Genomic DNA, 18,429 nt, shown 5'->3' on the forward strand with positions numbered 1-18,429 from the left:
GACATCCAATCTCTGGATGGACCCTGTAGCACGCTTGTGGGCCTGCTTCTATAAGCGCAGTATAGCCACTTAGAAGAAAACAAAGAATGCGTCTAGATGTGCCATTTTTCTGAGGTCATCATCATCATCAATATGTGTCCGTATCTGTTAGTCACGGCTGCTTGGTTGTAGCGTCGATACATGTCAGAGGCGCTTTACGATTTTTAACTGATTTGACATCAGTGGTGTAGTGTTTGTGTACAAAGCTATCGCGTTTGATTAGAAAGCGCAAAGGAGAACAACGTGTCGACTTTAGAGCTACGTTTTCGCTTTCTGCTACCTTGACTACTTTAGTTTACGTCAATTACTGCATCGGGTATGTTTGTAGTTTTCACTGCCTCTTACTCAAAAACTGAAAACAATGTTGACATTACTGCCATAGTAACAGACGCAGATAGTGCGCAGAATACTGACACTTCAGGATCCTTATTGACCAGAATATTAAAATATGAAACAGTCAATTTAAAGACAATTTTATTGCTTTACTGACGTAGGCTCCGGCAAATTATGCCACAGGTCGTGGAGGCAAGGGAGGAGGAACGTTAGGATCGTCGTATCCAACAGGAAGGGGGCGGCTGGGGTCCAGACACATTCCTAGGAGTGGCTGATTCCTTTCCCGGTAGCACTTGCAGCCAGGCGAGCAGTTTGGGTGATTGTCGAGCGGGTTACACTGATTCAGGGCGAGAAGAAAGAAAATACACAGATGCATAATTTACACAGATGGAACAGAATAAGCCGCGTGAGTCACTGGCTACTGCTCTCGTTCTACAAAATATCTGCACGTGTCGACGAGTAGTCAGCCACGATTTGAAAGTGATCGCGAGAGCGTTGACCAATCTATTATTCTTGGCGCCTAGCTGGCAGTTTTGGAAGAACGGGAATCACAATTTCGGATTCTTCTCTACCTCGTTCGCAGTGCCCATACCACCATCACCCCTAGACGAAATCGCTATCTTTTTGTCTTTACTATGCTTACCATTAATTCCGGTATATTGTGGACTTGGTTACCTCTTATCATCGATAACGATAGAAAGATATATGGGAGATATCTTGTAAAGCCAATGGTTAGCACTGCTTCAATTGAACGACTTTAAAGTAAAACAATATTACCAACAGATTGCCTCACGATGCTCTCTTTCTCCACCCATAGCTCCCGCCTCATCAGCAAAAACGTTGCATACTCCAGATGCAGCTTCGTAGCATCCGGTTCCATGTAATACCAAAGAATACGTCGCTCGCGATACCATCAATTCCTATTCAGTAAAGGTAAAGGAAAATAATATTAGGCTACAAGTAAAAAAGGGAGGGGCGGATGCTTAAGTAAGAGCAAAATGATGAGGGAAGTGGCTAGATATCTGTCTGGCAACGAAATCGCACTCTAGCTCATAGCGTTGCGCATATTCTCGTTCGATGCTCACGCAATAATCAACAAATCACGCTTGGCTAATATCATCGACAGGAGATATTAGAATATAACACGGGATATAAGCACCTTTTAACGCAAAAAGATTTTTTACTGTGCAGGTCAACATGAGCAAGCTTCAGTGCCACAAGAAGATTATTTCTGGGGGATAGTTGGTTCACTGAAGACAAATAGAACTGCGTGACTGAGTCATTAATACAATGGAAAGAACAAAAATCGACAATATGGGCCCAGACCTTCAACTCTTTAATCCCAACCGAAAGCACATGCTATCTACGTGAGCAACCGAGACGCGCAGCCCTGTAATAATTCGTACACGACTTGATAAAAAATATTGTAATCGTATTTTTCTTGTACTTAGTGGGTAAACATGTCATCATTACGGCAGACCATCTGCCACATCGATGACTCGACAAGCTCTTGATGATTGCCCATGAAGGGAAAGGTGGGAGGACGAGCAGGAATCATACGTAGGTTTCAAATGTCGGCAGGTGGGCAGGAACGCGGAGTGTATTTCATTGACTTGTAGTGGTTTGGTCAACCGACCATGATTGATGACACAAAAGTAGAGGACATAAAACAGAGAGTAGGGCACCTCTTTTGTTTGGCGACGTTGAGGGGGAAAGACCGTGACGCGCCATTGGTGGCTGGGCTTTGATGCTTCTTCTTCACGCTAGGTGGGTTAACCGAAGAAGGAATATGGGCGATAGATGAGCTGGTCGCCGAATCCACATCAACTAGCCCTCGGTGAAGAACGGCAGAGTATTTCGCAGCGGATTTCTCCAGACGAGTAAAATTCCCCACACACAGGAACTCGACGACGTAAGGCTCCTTCGACGATGAAGCAGGGTGCCAAGCAAGCTCCTGGCGTGGTTCGCGAACATTGACACGTAGCGTAGCAATGACCTCGGCTTCGTGGTCCGCGGACCGGTAGTCATGCCAACGTAGGAGCTCGTTCTCTTTTAGCGGTTTGGCAAATTTGTTCCTGAGAAAACATTATCTCAAAGAATCCCAGGTGGTCGAAATTTCCGGAGTCCTCCACAACGGCGTCTCTCATAGCCTGTGTCACTTTAGGTCGGTTAACCCCACAAACCAACCAACCATTATCTTGAGCGCGTGGAGGAGGGACGTTCGCTACCAGGAAAGTTCGCCTCATTGTGTTGGTCGGTGTTGAAGAGAGAGAACCATGACTGTAGTTGGGCAGTAGCAGGATGACAGCAGAAAGCAATGCAACTACCGGCACACCAAGAAAGCTACGCCTAGCACCTCTGGAAGAAGATAAGCGCACCTGCGACCTCGACTTCAAAAGGTACAGTTCGTAGTTAGCCCATGTGGCACAACTCACGTCTAGATGCCGCTAATAATAATGACAATAATAACATTGATGACGACAACAATATTATTTGTAATGAAAACCATAAAACAAATGAAAAAGAACGAAAAGAAGCAAAGTAATTATAATAAATATAAATTAGGTTATATAATTTGAATTATGCTTCGAATATTATTATCTGAATTTGAATTTGAAATAGATACGCTGACAGTTGCCATCAAGCGACTGTCAACTGCCCCCCCCCCCCCTCCCAGGATAAGCCTCTAGAGGACCTGCACTCGTCGGAAATTACTAAACCACGGACCATCGCAGCGCCACAAGCAACACTGTGCACAAAAGTGCTTCATCCACCGGCACCGCTCTGTGGGCTCAGTGACTACAGTACGCAGCAATCTAATCCACTCAGCTTCGCTATGCAGGTCACTAAACCATATGCCTTCTTCGCTAAAAATCAGGCAACTATATGCTATTGCAGTTTCCGAGCCCACAAGACTGTGTTTCCATTGCTGTTGAGTGTGCTCATGTAAATAATTCATTACTCAGGTAATCGGGTGATCTTGAAGGTAATCATAGTCCTTATAATAACACTACTGTACTAGCTAAACTACAGAAACTATGCACCAAACAGACACAATTGATTATTGAGATACAGGGCCTGAAAACCCAAAACGTTTTAACAGACAAAGACTTGGAGAAACGAATGGAAAAACTAGAAACGCACTACCAAATGCTTACTAACCTCAAAACAGGCACGAAAAAATGTAAACAAACACAATAAACATGGCGAAAAAGATTCAGGAGCTAGAATCACTCCTAGACGAAGCATTATACAGATCTCACCAGAATTTTCTATGGCATCCTTCCCCTTAATTACACGAAAGAACGTTTTGTTGGTCGAGCTGGTAAGAGTTCATTGTAAGATCAAGGCACGAAAACACACACGGACACAAGAAAAGTAACAGGGCAGATCTCCACTCACAACTGCTTTATTGAAGGAAGAAAACGCGCAAATATAAAACCACCGTACACATAAGGAGCATGAACTGAAAAATGGACTTAATCTGAGAAACTAATCATCGATATTTGTCAACATAATTTAGGAATACAGGTGCAAACTACCAACAATGAAAGACCCCATCACTTCGGTAATCACTCACTCGATCGATCTCGTGCTGGTATCGTAAAATGCTGGTCCTACAACACGAAAGACGCACTTTTATCTAATAGTCGAAAATTGAAAAACAGAAACTATCCTGTCGGAGAAGACTTTTTCCGCCTCGTTCGTCACGCGCGTAAGCAGTTACTTGCATTTGCCAAAGAATATTCCGACCAATGGTCTGTGCGCAATAAAACCCTGCACAACCCCCCAAAACGTTATATTTTCGACGCATCATCAGATACCGTTAATGAAATTGCAAATAATTTGCCACGTAATCAATCATCAACAAAACGTCTACTCACACTGCCTGCTTTTGTTTTCCATAGTGTTCACTAATATACAGAAGAAGAGCGTGTTGTCGGGCTAGTTGGTTCTACATAGTATATAAGAGAAATGTGCAACAACTTAAACAGGACACAGGAAGAAACACACACTCGTTAACTGTTGTGCGTGTTTCTTCCTGTGTCCTGTTTAAGTTGTTGCGCATTTCTCTTATATTGCCGCGAAAACTTCAAAACAGTGTTTGTTGTTTTTTAACAGCCGCCGGCATACAGGCTTATCACTCTGATTCTGGACCGCGTATCAGTTCCGTAATTTTTGTTTGTTAATGCTCGATGTCGCGAGTCACACCTTTATCAGTTTTGTTGTAGCGAAAGATGCACCGATATCTGTCTCGAAGGTTCCGGCCACTCGGGTGTCTTTCCACAATGTTTCAGCCCGTGCTGGTAGCTGTTTGCGACGTTATCTAGATTGCTCTAAGCAGCCTTTAAATTGAGCGTTGGCGAGTGTGACGAGCATTCTTTGTCCGACGATCGACGAGCACGTTTCTTTCTATCGCCGTCGCCGAGTTGCTTAGTTCTTTTGCGGGCGCAAGTCAGCCCAAATAAAGAGTTTCTTTAGTGCAATTATCGACCTTTCATTTGTGTCGTCGACCTCGTCAACACTACGTGACAATATATTATATACTTCACTAATATACGTAGCTTCCTTCCTAAGCGTGAAGTTGTATGGTACGAGTAAGTTCCTGCAGAAGGAACTTACTCGTACTATAAGAGACACTTGTATAAACGATTAGATAACAGACGCTGAAATCGCAACTGATGTACCTGATTTCCGCATATCTCGACATAAAAAGATTCCAGGGGAGGGGGGTGCAGTGGTCTTGTTGCGACTCATCAAAATATTTCATGCCCTGTTGTTGAGGAACCGTCTGCCCGTCTGATATAGAATCGCTGTGGCTGATTTGTCACCCCCCCCCCCCCCCCCCCCCCGCCGTATCAATGCTGATTGGCGTTTGCTACAAACCTCTGCAGACCAATCCAGACTTGCCACACCATCTAAATGACAGCGTTAATAAATTTCTTTCCGCATGTCCAAATTCCCGCATTTTTCTTTTTGGTGATTTTTAACTACCCAGATATTGGTTGGCCGAACATAACTAGCTCCGCAATAACATGCCATGAAGAGGCAAATAACTTTATAAGTGTTATTGATTTTAAACTTACTCAGTTAGTGTCACACTAAACCCGAGCCTCATAAGGATCAGCAAATATATTTGAACTGATACTAACCGATAGCCCCAAAAACCTATTATTCATTATTATCTTGCAGAAATAAGTGATCATAAATTTATACAAGCTCTATTCTCATTTATGTCTACTCGAAACCAGGTATCTGACAAAACGATACGTCTAAACGATAAGGGGAACTATAATGCAACAGCTGAAGATCTTAACACCTCTTTTCCTAAACACGAATCTGCATTTCACACTCGCTCGACCCACGAAAACTGGTCAATCGTCCAAAACAAATTTAACCATCTCGCTGATACGTTTGTCCCGAGTATTACCTTTCAAACTAAACGTAATGAACCATGGATTTACCCTGCACTCAAAACGGCTCGAAAACGAACTGAAACGAATTTTCCGCTCTGGCAAATGCATCGACAGGCCTGCTGCATGGGAAAAATACTGCGAAGCCGGACAGTTATGCTTGCATTTTGTTCGCAACCCCAGGCACTTACACTATTACATCGATATACCAAACCTAAAAATTAGCAACCCGAAACATTTCTGGCATGTTATAAATCCCACGCGTCATCCTAATATTAAACTAACCAGCAACACGAACGAACCAGTCACTAATCAGGATTGCGCAAAGATCAATATTACATTTGAATCTGTCTTCACTACCGAGCTTGTCGCGGCTTCACAATTACTGCCTTTTCAAATAGAATCCTTCATGCTGGCTATCACCTTCTTCTAAGAGGGCATTTCATCGAAATTCACACTACGAAACTTTCATCTTGAGCTGGTACGGACTTACATACTTCAAAACTACTGAGAAATGCAAGTTTTACTTGTGCAGTATATTTATGTCTCCTTTTTTTGCAATATGAAGCAGCACTGAACAAGGGTAAAGGAGGTACGTCTCAGTTCGCAGGTCGAGCCAACGTTCCGACAAGTGGAGTTGTCTTCGTCTGGGTGTCCACTTGTCGAAACGTTAGCTCGACCTGCGAACTTAGGCGCACCCCTTTTACTGTTGTTCAGTGCTCCTTCATACCCTGTAAACCATCTTCTTCCTCTCAATCTACCTGGATCCTTTTCTCGCCCTCACTAAACTAAGCAACCATTCTAACTGATCGGAAAAGGGGTACGAATGTTTCAGTCTACACATCAGGTACTCAAGGCTTACCCTAGATCTACCGCCCCATCTCAACAACTAGCGTACCTTGCAAAATAATTGAACACGTCATGTACTCGCAGATTTTTCACGATTCACAACACGGGTTTTCCTTGCAAGAGCTTCTCCTGCGAAACCCAAATAGCCCGCTTTCGTCCTTACTTATTTAATAATGTCGACTTTAACATAGAAACGGATACCATTTTTCCAGATTTCGAGAAAGGTTTTGACAAGGTTCCTCACCACCGGCTATTACTTAAACTTGCGCAGCTAAACCTGCATCATAACATACTAAAATCGATTAAGGAATTTCTACCCAATCGTTTTCAGTCAGTATATATTTACAGATACCTATCTAAATCCCTCGCTGTTATGTCAGGCGTTCCGCAAGGATCTGTGTTCGGATCCCTTCTCTTCTTAATATACATAAACTACTTACCCTTGAATGTTTTCTATAGCATTCGAATGTTCACGGACGACTAAGTCATCGTCTCACAATTACCAATCGTCATTATCAATACACACTTCGAAAACTTTTGACAGCGTATTGAATTGGTGCAGTAAATGGTTAATGTTCCTCAAACCTACTAAATTCAAACTAATTTGTTGATCTTGTCTTCAAAATTTCTATCGTTTTTATTCAGTTTCGAATAGACAGGTTGAACTAAAACAATCCACCGTCTCTTCCGATCTGCCATATTGTCCCAAGGTGGTGACTTGGCCGATGACACAAATGACGAGTCTGGTGGAGCACTCAAGAAACTCTTTACTGGGCTGACTTACGCCCACACAAAAAAAAATTAGCGATTCGGCCAAGGTGCAAGTAACTGTCGTGCTCGACTTTCGTCGAACAGAGAATGCCGTTTTTACGCGTCAGCGCTCAATTACGGTTTACTATTACGATTACGTTTACGATTTTACCTCGATATTTTTTTTAGCAGCCTTTATGCTGCTAAGAAAGGTCGATATAAAACCGTAAACGGTGGCTTGCACAACCTAGAAGAAACACACGCGAGTGGCCGGAATCATAGAGAAACATCTCGAAGCATCTTGTGTGACAAAGAAACCGATAAAGCTGCGTCTCGCGACAACAATTGTGATCGAAGAACATAGAACGAATAGGCGTGCCAGAATCAGAGTGATAAAGCCTCATGCTGGTGCCTGTCGAGAAAAGAACAATTAATGACTTGAATGTTTTACGGCATTACTCCCTCGTTAAAAAAGGCATCGACCGAATGCTTACAAATTAAACACAGAAAGGTAAACTAAACACTAAATTTTAAAGTAACTTTAGCGAGAGTAATAGGGTTCGAGGCGCACAATGTGGACGATTTCTGGGCGAGCCCAGTGCTTTTAGAATGTGGTCGGGCAGTCGGGGATGACCTCTGTATGGTCCGAACTACCATCTAAATAGCTTTTCACTCAGTCTGCGGCAGCGTATACAATACAGTACAATAATAAGTTTCTTTCCAGGTTCAACTGGAGTGTTTCCCGGATAAAAGCTGCCTTCGCAGCTCGACAGTCTCCAGGAAACCCATACAAGCAGCAGCAGACAAAAGGTGAAGGGAATCTCCAAATCAGTCGTACATACAGTAGTCACATTCAATAACAAAAAAAATACGCATGTAAACTTACTAATAAGCTTTAAAGTAAACGGAACAAAGAAAACCAGTTGAAATGTGCACTAACTGAAGAGAAAAATGTCAACTGGGCAAACATTCAGAAATCTACAAACAGAAGCCTAAAATCACATTTCAACAAATTATTTGCGCAGCTCGGCTTTTGTGTATCCTATTCTATTTTGATAAGTGTTTAAAACATGGGGCAGGTTGTAAGATAGCATTTGTAATTTATAATCAGTGCGAAAACGTGATACATTCAATGCGTTAGTACTTCTTGTGTGTATGTTAGCACGATGCATCTCCAAAGATGCTAAGGAAGAATAAAATTCGGCAATGGGCGCCTTCGAAAAACACATAATTTGTAGTAACCTCTAATTATACAATTGATCAGCACGGATAATGTTATGTGGTTGGAATGCATATTTGGAGGTAGTCGCATAATCAACATTAGCTATTATTCGAACAATTTTCATTTGCAATACGAGAAGCTTATTTATGTTTGCCTTGGTCATTGTGGCCCACACTAAACTACAGTAGCTAAGGTGAGAAAAAAATAATGCGTAATAAACTTGTAGTTTAAACTTCATAGGTGGAGTTGCACGACATCGCGGAAGGGCCCCACAGACAGAAGAGAGGTTTTTGCAGATATGTTCAACATGAGCATTCCAGTTTAAATGAGATGAAAAATATACACCAAGGGATTTATGTTCCTCAAAAATTTCTATTTGTTGGTTTTCAAACTTCAGTACACAGATTCGTGTTGTCGATTTCCAAACCCACACTTCCTCCGGCCTGTACTCTTCCTTACGCCGTCGCAAGTTGTATGTCGGGCGTCAGTGTGTTGCTGGTTTTTATGCGCAGTAGGCCAAGCCGTGACGCTTCCTCTTCACGTTGAAGGTAGCCGGGGACGTCCAGGTTCTCCTCCTCCAGTATGTGCGGCAGCATTGCGTCGAGCGTCGTCGTAGGCTCCCCGCCATACACAAGCTTGAACGGGGTCGCTCTAGTTTGACTCCTAGATGGCCGGGTTATACGAGGAGATCAATTACGACAGGATGGCGTCTCAGGTTTTCTGTTCGGCGTCGACGTACATTGCGATCAGCTCAGTGATAATTTTTGAGGCGCTCAGTTAAGTCCATTGCTCCGTGGTAGGTAGTTGTCCTCCGTTAGCTCGTTTGGCTGTAGTGCAGATGGCCTGCGTGAGCTCTGTTGTAGTGCTCCGCCGTAAAATCGTGAGTGTGTTGCTAGTTTTTTATGCGCAGCTAAGCAAGCCGTCACGCTTCTCTGCACGTTAAAGATAGGCGGTGACATCCAGGTTCTTCTCGTCGGTTACGTGCAGCAGCATTGCGCCGAACGTCATTGTGGGCTCCCTGCCGTACACAAGCTTGAACGGGGTCGCTCTAGTTGTCTCCTGGATGTCCATGATATACGCGAACAACTCGTAAGCACGCAGGATATCGTCTCGGGTCTTGTGTTCGGCCTCGATGTAGATTGCTATCATGTCTGCGATCGTTTTGGTGAGGCTCTCCTTAAGTCCGTTGGTCTGGGGATTGTAGGCAGCTGTCCTCTGGTGCCTCGATTGGTTCTAGCGCAAGATGGCCTGCATAAGCTGCGCCGTAAACGACAAGCAATTCAGGAGCGCCGTGCCGCAGGAGAATTCGCTCCAGAAAAACTTTGAAACTTCTGCTGCGGTACCATTGGGCAGGGCTTCCGCTTTGTCGTAACAGGACATGTAATAAGTTGCCATGGTGATCCATTTGTTCCCTGCTGGCGAATGTGGGAAGGGGTAATGGAGGCCGAACTCAATTTGTTGAAAAGGCTTAGTCGGAGGTGGTATTGGGCTTAGTAGAGCAGCTGGTCTGACTGGGGGCGTCTTGCGTTGCGGACACTCACATCACATTTTCACATACTGAGCAACGTCGGCAGGTGATCCTGGTCAGTAATATTTCTCGGGTATCCTGTGCAACGTGCTTGCGAAATCGAGATGCCCCATGGTCGAATCATCATGCAGCTCTACAGACGCTTCTGTTTGAGGTTTTTCGGCATTACAAGGAGCTTCATGGTTTCGTTTGCTGCGAATTTATTCACGACGACGTCATTGTTTAGGACGAATGACGATAACTGACGCCTGAACACAGCAGCAGGAGAAGCGATTTTTCATTCAGTGTAACTGGCTAGGGCCTTAAACTCAGGATTCGAGTGACGCTGCTGTGTAAAACTTAAAACTGCTGGCACTTACCGGTACCGAGATGGCCTCTTCGTCGCCTTCCTTTGGAGGCGCGTCAACGTGGGCTCGTGACAAGTAGTCGCCATCGGAAGGCCTGCAACCAGACTTATAGATGACCGTGATGTGAAATTCTTGAAGCAGGCTCCATCGTGCAGACGGCCTCGGGGATCTTTAAGTTGGAGAGCCAGCGTACCGCATGGTGGTCACTCACAACCGGGAATGGTTGTGCTTACAAATAGGGGCAAAATTTTGATGTAGCCCAAATGATTTGAAGGCATTCTTTCTCCGTGGTCGAAGAGTTACTACAGCTTTCGACAGGGAACGGCTAGCGTACACGATAAAGTTGCCCTGTACGTAAATTTTCTGAATAAGAAGGGCAGCTAGGCCAAAGCTGCTGGCATCGGTGTGAATTTCTGTCTTCGCATTGTCGTCTGATTGCCCGAGCACAAGAAGGGACTTTATGTGACACCTAATTTATCTGAAAGCATAATAGTGCGGGGCTTCCTATTTAAAAGGTACGCCAGCCTTTGTAAACTGCGTCACTGGTTCAGTGATGCGCGAAAGGTTCCTGTCAAATCGCTGGTAGTAAGAGCGCAGCCCAAGAAACCTGCGTACAGCTTTCTTATTGGTCAGCTTTGGGAACTATGCGTTCGCAGCTGTTTTCTCCGGGTAAAGGCAAACACCATCCTTGCTGACAATGTCACCTAGGAACCATATTTCCTCGTAGTCGCAGTGGCATTTCTTTAGTTTCATTCTTAGCCCTGATCTCTTAAATGCCTCGAGCACTGTCCGAAGCATTTTGAGGTGGTCTTCAAAGCTTGAGAAGAAGACGACATCATCTAAGTATACCAGACAAATATCCCACTTCTAGCCTCCAGCAGTGCCCATTCCGCTTTGAAACGTCGCTGTCGCGAAGCAGTGGCCGAATGACATCAACTGGAACTCAAATAGGCCGTCCGGTATGATGAATACCGGCTTAGCGCGATCTCTTTTGCCGACCTCAATTTGTCAATAACCGCTATTCAAGTCCACCAATGGGAAGAATTTGCATAATCGGTCCACTGTGTTGTCAGACGACTTTTTTCGTTATGCTATTCAAGTGCCAGTAATCAACGCAGAAGCGAAGGGTGCTGTCTTTCTTCTTTACCAAAACGACTGAGGCTCCCAGAAGCTCCTTGATAGGCTGATTAATGTTGTCCCGAAGAAATGTTTCTATTTGATCGTGGATAGCCTGTCATTCTCACGAAGTAACAAGGTAGGGGTTATTAGGCCGCTTCCATCTTTACCTGTTCTGGGTTATAAATTCAGCTGCTTTTGTCACGAAAGAGGCCCCATAATGGAGAAAGCATCCATGTCCTGCGGCGGGCATTCTTCGAGTGTCGCCTATGCTGAATTTAGGGTTGAGTCTTTTCTTTTTCTGAGCGCCTTACTCCTGAAGCGACAGTTCATGAGAAAGCTTTCTTACTAGGTACCGAATGTGCAACCTGTCACTTTTGGGAGGGGGATAAAGAAAGCAGTAATGTTTCCTCCCGGATATCCTTCACATAAGTGTCCTTGCGTTGTGTGCGGAACTGGATGTCTTTTCCTTTCAAAGTGGCGACCAACAATGTAGATGTGGTTAACCCGTTACTCATATCGAAGTGGGGAACAGAGGTATCCACCTGAGCAATTTGTGGAACATAGGTGGCCTACCGCCAATGAGCACAATAGAAAAACGAAAACGACTTGCCCGGTTTCCAACTTTTGTTGTTGAGGCCCGGTGGCACGCAAAACGGAACAAATTTGAGGAATTTCATGAGAAACATTTATGTAGAAGGGGAGTGGGGGATGAAAGTGAGAAGGAGACTCTGAACTCTTAAGAAAGAGGGGCTGCCTCTCTAAACGGAGATAGTAACGATTTCATTTATAATGAATACTTTTGTCAGCAGGGACCTGGGTCAGAGGCTGAGGCCAATCCACAGGACAGCGGTCGTCCTGCCTGACCTTCTTTGATTAGTTACCTGACAAAAGTGGGAGGCTACCGAAAATGACCGCCTCTACCTCCTTGTATACCGATGACTTGACAAGTGAAATTGCTCGCATATAAATCTCTTGTAAAATCGAAATTAGAATATGCATCTGCCATCTGGAGCCCACATACAGCATATATAATCACTGCAATTTAAACTGTTTAAAACTGTCCCGCCCTTTTCATTCATTCTCTATACTCATATGACAGCAGTGCTCGGCAGTCAGAGAACACTCCAGATTGCCACTACTCTCTTTTCGTCGCCGCATTGCAAGCGTTGCTCTTTTTCACAAGTATTTTTATTCACCTCTGTTCCAAGCCCCGTTCATCAAAGTCGCTACGAGCATTTCTCACCACACAAGTCATCCACTTCAACTTGCGCGCCCACCATCACACAGTATACCACCTTTTCTTCTTCCCTCTTCTTTGAAGGAGCTACAGACTGAAACGGCCTTCCCCATAACATCGTAGCCACCGCATTGTCATCTGTGTTTGAAGAATGTGTAACCTATCACCTGAAATGTTTAATAAAAATCACAGTTTCTTTTTAGTTCTTGAAGTACATTCCCACCGTTTATATAACACCCCTTTAAATGGCCACCTGTAAGGAATAAAAACAGAATTGATAATGGAATATCCGTTCAGTTCAGTCATTCAGCGGAGTCCGACTCTTCGTGACCCAATGGACCATATCACGCCACGCTTTCCGGTGTCTTACTATCTTTCTAACATCACATACCTTCATCTACAGCGGCTCGAGGATGTCATCTAACCACCGCGTTCACTGCCTGCCCCTTCTAGGGGACCCTCAACCTTTCCCAACATCAAATCTTTCTCCAGCTACTCCTCTCTTCTCATCAGAAGACCAAAGTAACTGAGCATTAACTTTAGAATTTGACCCTCCAATGATAGTCAGGTTTTATGGTCGAAAATGCCGACTGATTTGATCTTCTGGTTCGTCCAAGGAAATACAATATATAACGCCGCAAAATATTCAAAACTCTATTTGTTGTTTTTTTATAGCAGTCGCAGCATATGGCCTTATCACGGTGATTGTAGCCAAGATTGATAAAGTATTTTTGTTCATTCATAATCGTTGTCGCCCAACACGGCTGTATGATTTCCTTTGTTGTAGTAGATGCTTCTAAATGTATTTCGAAAGATTCCAGCCAGGCACGTGTGCTTCAGCAATGTTCCAGTGTATGTTAGTCACCGTCTGCGGTGTTATCTAGATATTTAGTTGCCGTCTTTAAATTGAGCGCTGACGAGTGAAACGAACATTCGTATTTCGACGACGAACGAGCGCGCTTCTTGCTATCGCCTATGGCGAATTCCTTAGTTCTCTGCGGGCGTAAGTCAGCCCAAAAAAATGTTCATTTCAATCTTATGGCTCCCTGTCTGTTCATTTGTGACCTACATATTTGTCACCATCATGTGACATCTGGTGGAGGTGCTGGCCTTCATATTCCGCGACTCCGCTGTCAAGCCAAGAAAACAGCCTTTTTTGTGTCTCCCCGGGAGACCTGCACGCAGATCCAGCAGCCGGTTACAAACACTACCGCCTGCCGCCGGGTTACTGGAACCCACTACGCCCCTGAAAGACATCAACACAGCCAATGACGTATGAGCAACAATATCTTCCTCTGATCGTCCAGCAGCTCTGACAACCACAATTTAGTAGTGGAGCACAGGCAAACGACTCGGAGGACTGGCTGGATCAATGCTACCGGGTTGCGGCATTTAAGACATGGGATGACGCCTTGAAGCTTCAAAACATTTTTTTTTCACTGGGTTTGGCAGTCTGAACGCGATTTGAAAACCAAGAGTCCTCCCTAAAGAAATGGGAGGACTTCAAGAAGGAATCTTTCCAGCTATTTTCCATTTTCCAGCTTTGTGAGGAAGGGGAGTGTTCAACTACTTTTCAAGTCTAAAGTACAGTTCCCTATGAGTCCGTGACGAAGAAAAAGAGCCTTTGTCGTCACGATGCTTGAAAAAGAAACTTACAGGGCCATCCACTTCTAACTATAACATGGTCACTGCTTTCAAAGCAACCTTGCGTCCGACGCAGATAGTATCGAAGAAAAGCGACAGGAGCGCAGAGAAACCCGCACGTGGTGCTTCACATGGCATGCCATTTACCTTTATAGCGTGCCCGGGTCGGATGCAAAGGCGATTTGAAAGTAGTGAGTGTGTTATAGCTGGAAGTGGACGACCCTGTACATATTCCGATAGGAGGCGTCAAAGAGATGCTTTTTCCAGGAACTGCCAGGACCGTTCTGAAAATAACTGCTGAGTTTTTTTTTTTTTGAGGAAATGTCCACCATGAAGAGGACCCCTGACTCCCGAGCCAGGCAGTACTCTCGCCATCCTCAATATTTAACTATCCGCGTCGCTGAAACGTCCCTGGGCAATCACAACCTGGGAATATTATCAAAGACGTCATCCGAGAACTTCGCTGGCTGCTACAGTCACATCAGCAGCACCAAGTACTGACACTTACACACATCGTCCGGAAGGAGGTGCAGCAAGATTTCGGTGCAACGCCGGCAGCGACGACCGCTCTCGAACAGCCACCGACCGCGCGTTACTGCGGAGCGCTACGCTGCTCGCCTTCATGATGTGAGACACACAACGCCCTCGCCTCTACCATCCTGTTCCTGTAAGCCGCCACATGGCTCCCGCCCACCAAGTCTACGAAAGACCCTCAAGCTCCAGGAAACGCGATTCCTGGAAGACATCTACTAATCGACTTCACACCTCCCATTGTGTTGAGACTCAATACATCATCCGCCACTGTTCATACAAGTGTATCAGTCTGCTTGATTTCGCCATCGACCACCCATGACCCCGTCATGGCGAGTGACCAAGGGAAATCGACGACTTCTGAGGAGGGTAGCGCAGCGTCGCCACTCCGTCTGTCACACTTCCCATCGCTATTCAAGTCCCTCTTTGCGTCACCGGACCAGACCTACATTCGATAAAGGTACCCTAGGCCACCAAGGAGAAGCTAAATAGACCTACCTTCGGTGGTGAGGTTGCTATGCGGCGAACCAACGAAGATTCTTCGTCGCTGATGAAAAGTGACACCGATCCTGCCATTAAGCCGACGCTCCTTGCAAAAACATGGCGCCTTCAGCAATCACTCGACCAGAATCCAAAGCGACGCCGCCGCTACGCACGACAACATCGACAACACGACTGGGGTCCAATTCGACCCAGCTGTCCCGCGAAGCGACAGCTTCGTGCTCCTTCAGTGACCTGACCACGCGACGAAGTATTCGCGGCGAGATCGACCTAGAGGTGGCGCCACCGTCACTCCGGTAGTGTGGATCGGCAGCGGGCGGCGCTCGTAGAAACGCAAGCTGCGTAGGTCTGCTTCCGAGTTTACGGCGGGTTTGTTGACGATGAAAACGTGTCTTCTGCAGTATTTCTGCAATATTGCAGAAAAAAATCCAAGTATTTCGCCAATGCAGCAGAAGAAGAGCGGATTTTAGGAAAACAAAGCACGCAACCACCAGACTTCTAGATTTACTTTGCACGTTTCTTGCGCTGTACCGCGCTCACGCGCCTAATGCTTTGGCCTGCCTAATGACAGCTTTGTTTTTCTTATCGACTTTTAAACACTTTGCGCATGTCTCATGCTAGTGAGACCGGCGAATTTAGTGTCAAGCCCACGCAGATACATGCAGTACTTTAGATTGAATCGAGAAAGCCTGGTTTATTATATCGTACTTGACTTGGAGATTAAGCAGGTTAAATGTAGCACTAGCAGCGCACTGCATGCCGAGTTGCTTTAGACTGAGTGCACATCAACTCTGTCCCAGACAACCACGCACAAGTATTCTCCAATAATAAGATCACGCCGACACTATACAGGAAACCTCGCCGCAAAGGAAAGCTGATTGTTCACGTGTACAGCGCTGAGTGGATTGAATTTGCCGAGATGCTTTTTGCGGCCACTGTCATAGAATGTGATAGTGTATTACTGCATGCGCCACCAACTGTAAATGATTTCCTGAATCCGAGGAAAATATAAGGGTTTTCTGGTGTGTGTGATGTTAATATATAATGGCAAATTAGTAGTGTACTTATTTTGTTTTGCAATGCAAATAAATTTTACCATATGAGAGAACTTTCACACACTTGACAGAATTTACAATAATCAGCGATTAATTTTCAGTAACGTAAAGTGCAAGCTACGAATTAGTTCGGCGAAAACATCGTTTTAAACTGCGCATGGACACTGTCATGTTCTGGGAAGCAATTTTACAGGCTGAAATTTTCTTTATCACTAATTATTTAGCAGTGACTAAATCTTATGTTAGGGTTGCTTCCAAAACAGATGCCGGATATAAAACTATTCCGAAAGAAATGGAGGTCATCTTATCATGCCACTATAACGATGTATTTATTCCCGAACTAAACACTGATATAAAGCACCACAGACCTAAGCAACTTTCGACCTATTTCCTTAACGGCAACAATTTGCAAGCTTGCTGAGAAAATGCTCGCCACACGAATCTCGTGGTGGCTTGAACATCACTGTTTCTACCACCCGGCCCAGATTGGCTTTCGACCATCTATAGGCACAGAAGACGGATTGGCTGTCTTGGCGTCCTCAGTATTATCATCAACACGCAGCCACAATGTACGCACCGTCCTCGCCATGGATGTAGAAAAGGCTTATGATAATATTAGACATGCTGCCATTCTGGATTCAATTGACATGCTCCATTTACCACTCAGAGTACGAAATTTTGTAAAATCTTTCTTGGAAAGTAGACAATTTGCAATACGTCTCAGTAGCGAGGCCATAGGATCATTTGTCCCTCTTCGCGGCGTACCGCAGTGTTGTCACCAACATTATTTAATATTGCGTTTATCTCACTTGCATGGCGGTTACATGAAATTTCTGATGTTAAATTCTTAATATACGCTGATGACATCACGGTGTGGAGCACACACAACGACGTACTGACTCAATCATCGGCCCTGCAATCAGCTTTAGATATTGCGTGCACATATGCATCTTCCATTGGCCTTGAACTTTCCGCCAGTAAAACTACGTTTATATTTAGTCGCCAACCGCTGGGGCCGCCGTAAACTATCGGCAACACCTATTCGTCTACAACTATCCAGAACCCCACTTCAGGAAAGTTCAACAGTAAAAATATTGGGCTTAGCAATTCATGAGCCAGGAACTGTAACTACATGGCTGTCTGGCGCTAAAAAAACAGGCGTTACAGACACTGGGTCTGATTAGACGCATTGCCACAAAAATGGGCAGCGCTCGCTCAGATGTTGCGAGACAGTTGGTGCGGGCAGTTGTGCAACCGCGCCTTGTTTATCAAGCCAAATTTCAGCATTTGACAAGGGCACAATGGGATCGACTTGAGGCTATAAATCGAGAGGCAGTGAGGGTCATCACCTGCCTCCCTCGCATTACACCAATCGTGGCGCTCCAAGAAAACGCACAACTAAACACAATAGATGAACTGGTGCAGCAACGACGTGATGCACGCGAGCTTAAGGCCACACTCTCTCACGCAACGTGCGCTCTGAAGGCTTATGCTTCGACACATTCACTACTACCACCGCCACTGCCAGTTTTTCCTCCTTGGCGTTTTGTACAGCTGAGCGATAACAAGCCAACTGATTTACGCCGACCAAGAACACAAGAAATGGCGTCGTCACTTCGCGACCGAATTATGGAACAAGACGGTGGCTTGCCACGTGGTTCCATTATATATTAAGTCGATGCAAGCATCAAAGCCTGTGAAGGGATAACAGCAGTTTACTGTCCTAGCAAATCTTCATTGAACAAGACGTCAACATTTCAATTACCGTAACCTCCATCTTCAGTTTGTGCGGAACTGCTTGCAGTGCAAGAGGCGCTTCGCTCTGTGACCGCCATTCCCACGCTTCCCACGGCCCGTATT

At 45.0% G+C, this 18,429-nt stretch overlaps 1 long non-coding RNA gene across 1 annotated transcript; it reads right to left on the bottom strand.

Moving 5' to 3' along the window:
• Nucleotides 1–535: 535 nt before the first annotated feature.
• Nucleotides 536–15,730, bottom strand: LOC146174945 (uncharacterized). The gene is made up of 2 exons (XR_014701703.1): nt 15,512–15,730; nt 536–709 (listed from the first exon to the last, which is right to left on the bottom strand). It is a non-coding gene; the product is annotated as an uncharacterized LOC146174945 (long non-coding RNA).
• Nucleotides 15,731–18,429: the final 2,699 nt, after the last annotated feature.

Source organism: Amblyomma maculatum, chromosome 11, assembly GCF_055883805.1.
Source record: "Amblyomma maculatum isolate TAMU_Amacu chromosome 11, ASM5588380v1, whole genome shotgun sequence".
Lineage (NCBI taxonomy): Eukaryota > Metazoa > Arthropoda > Arachnida > Ixodida > Ixodidae > Amblyomma > Amblyomma maculatum.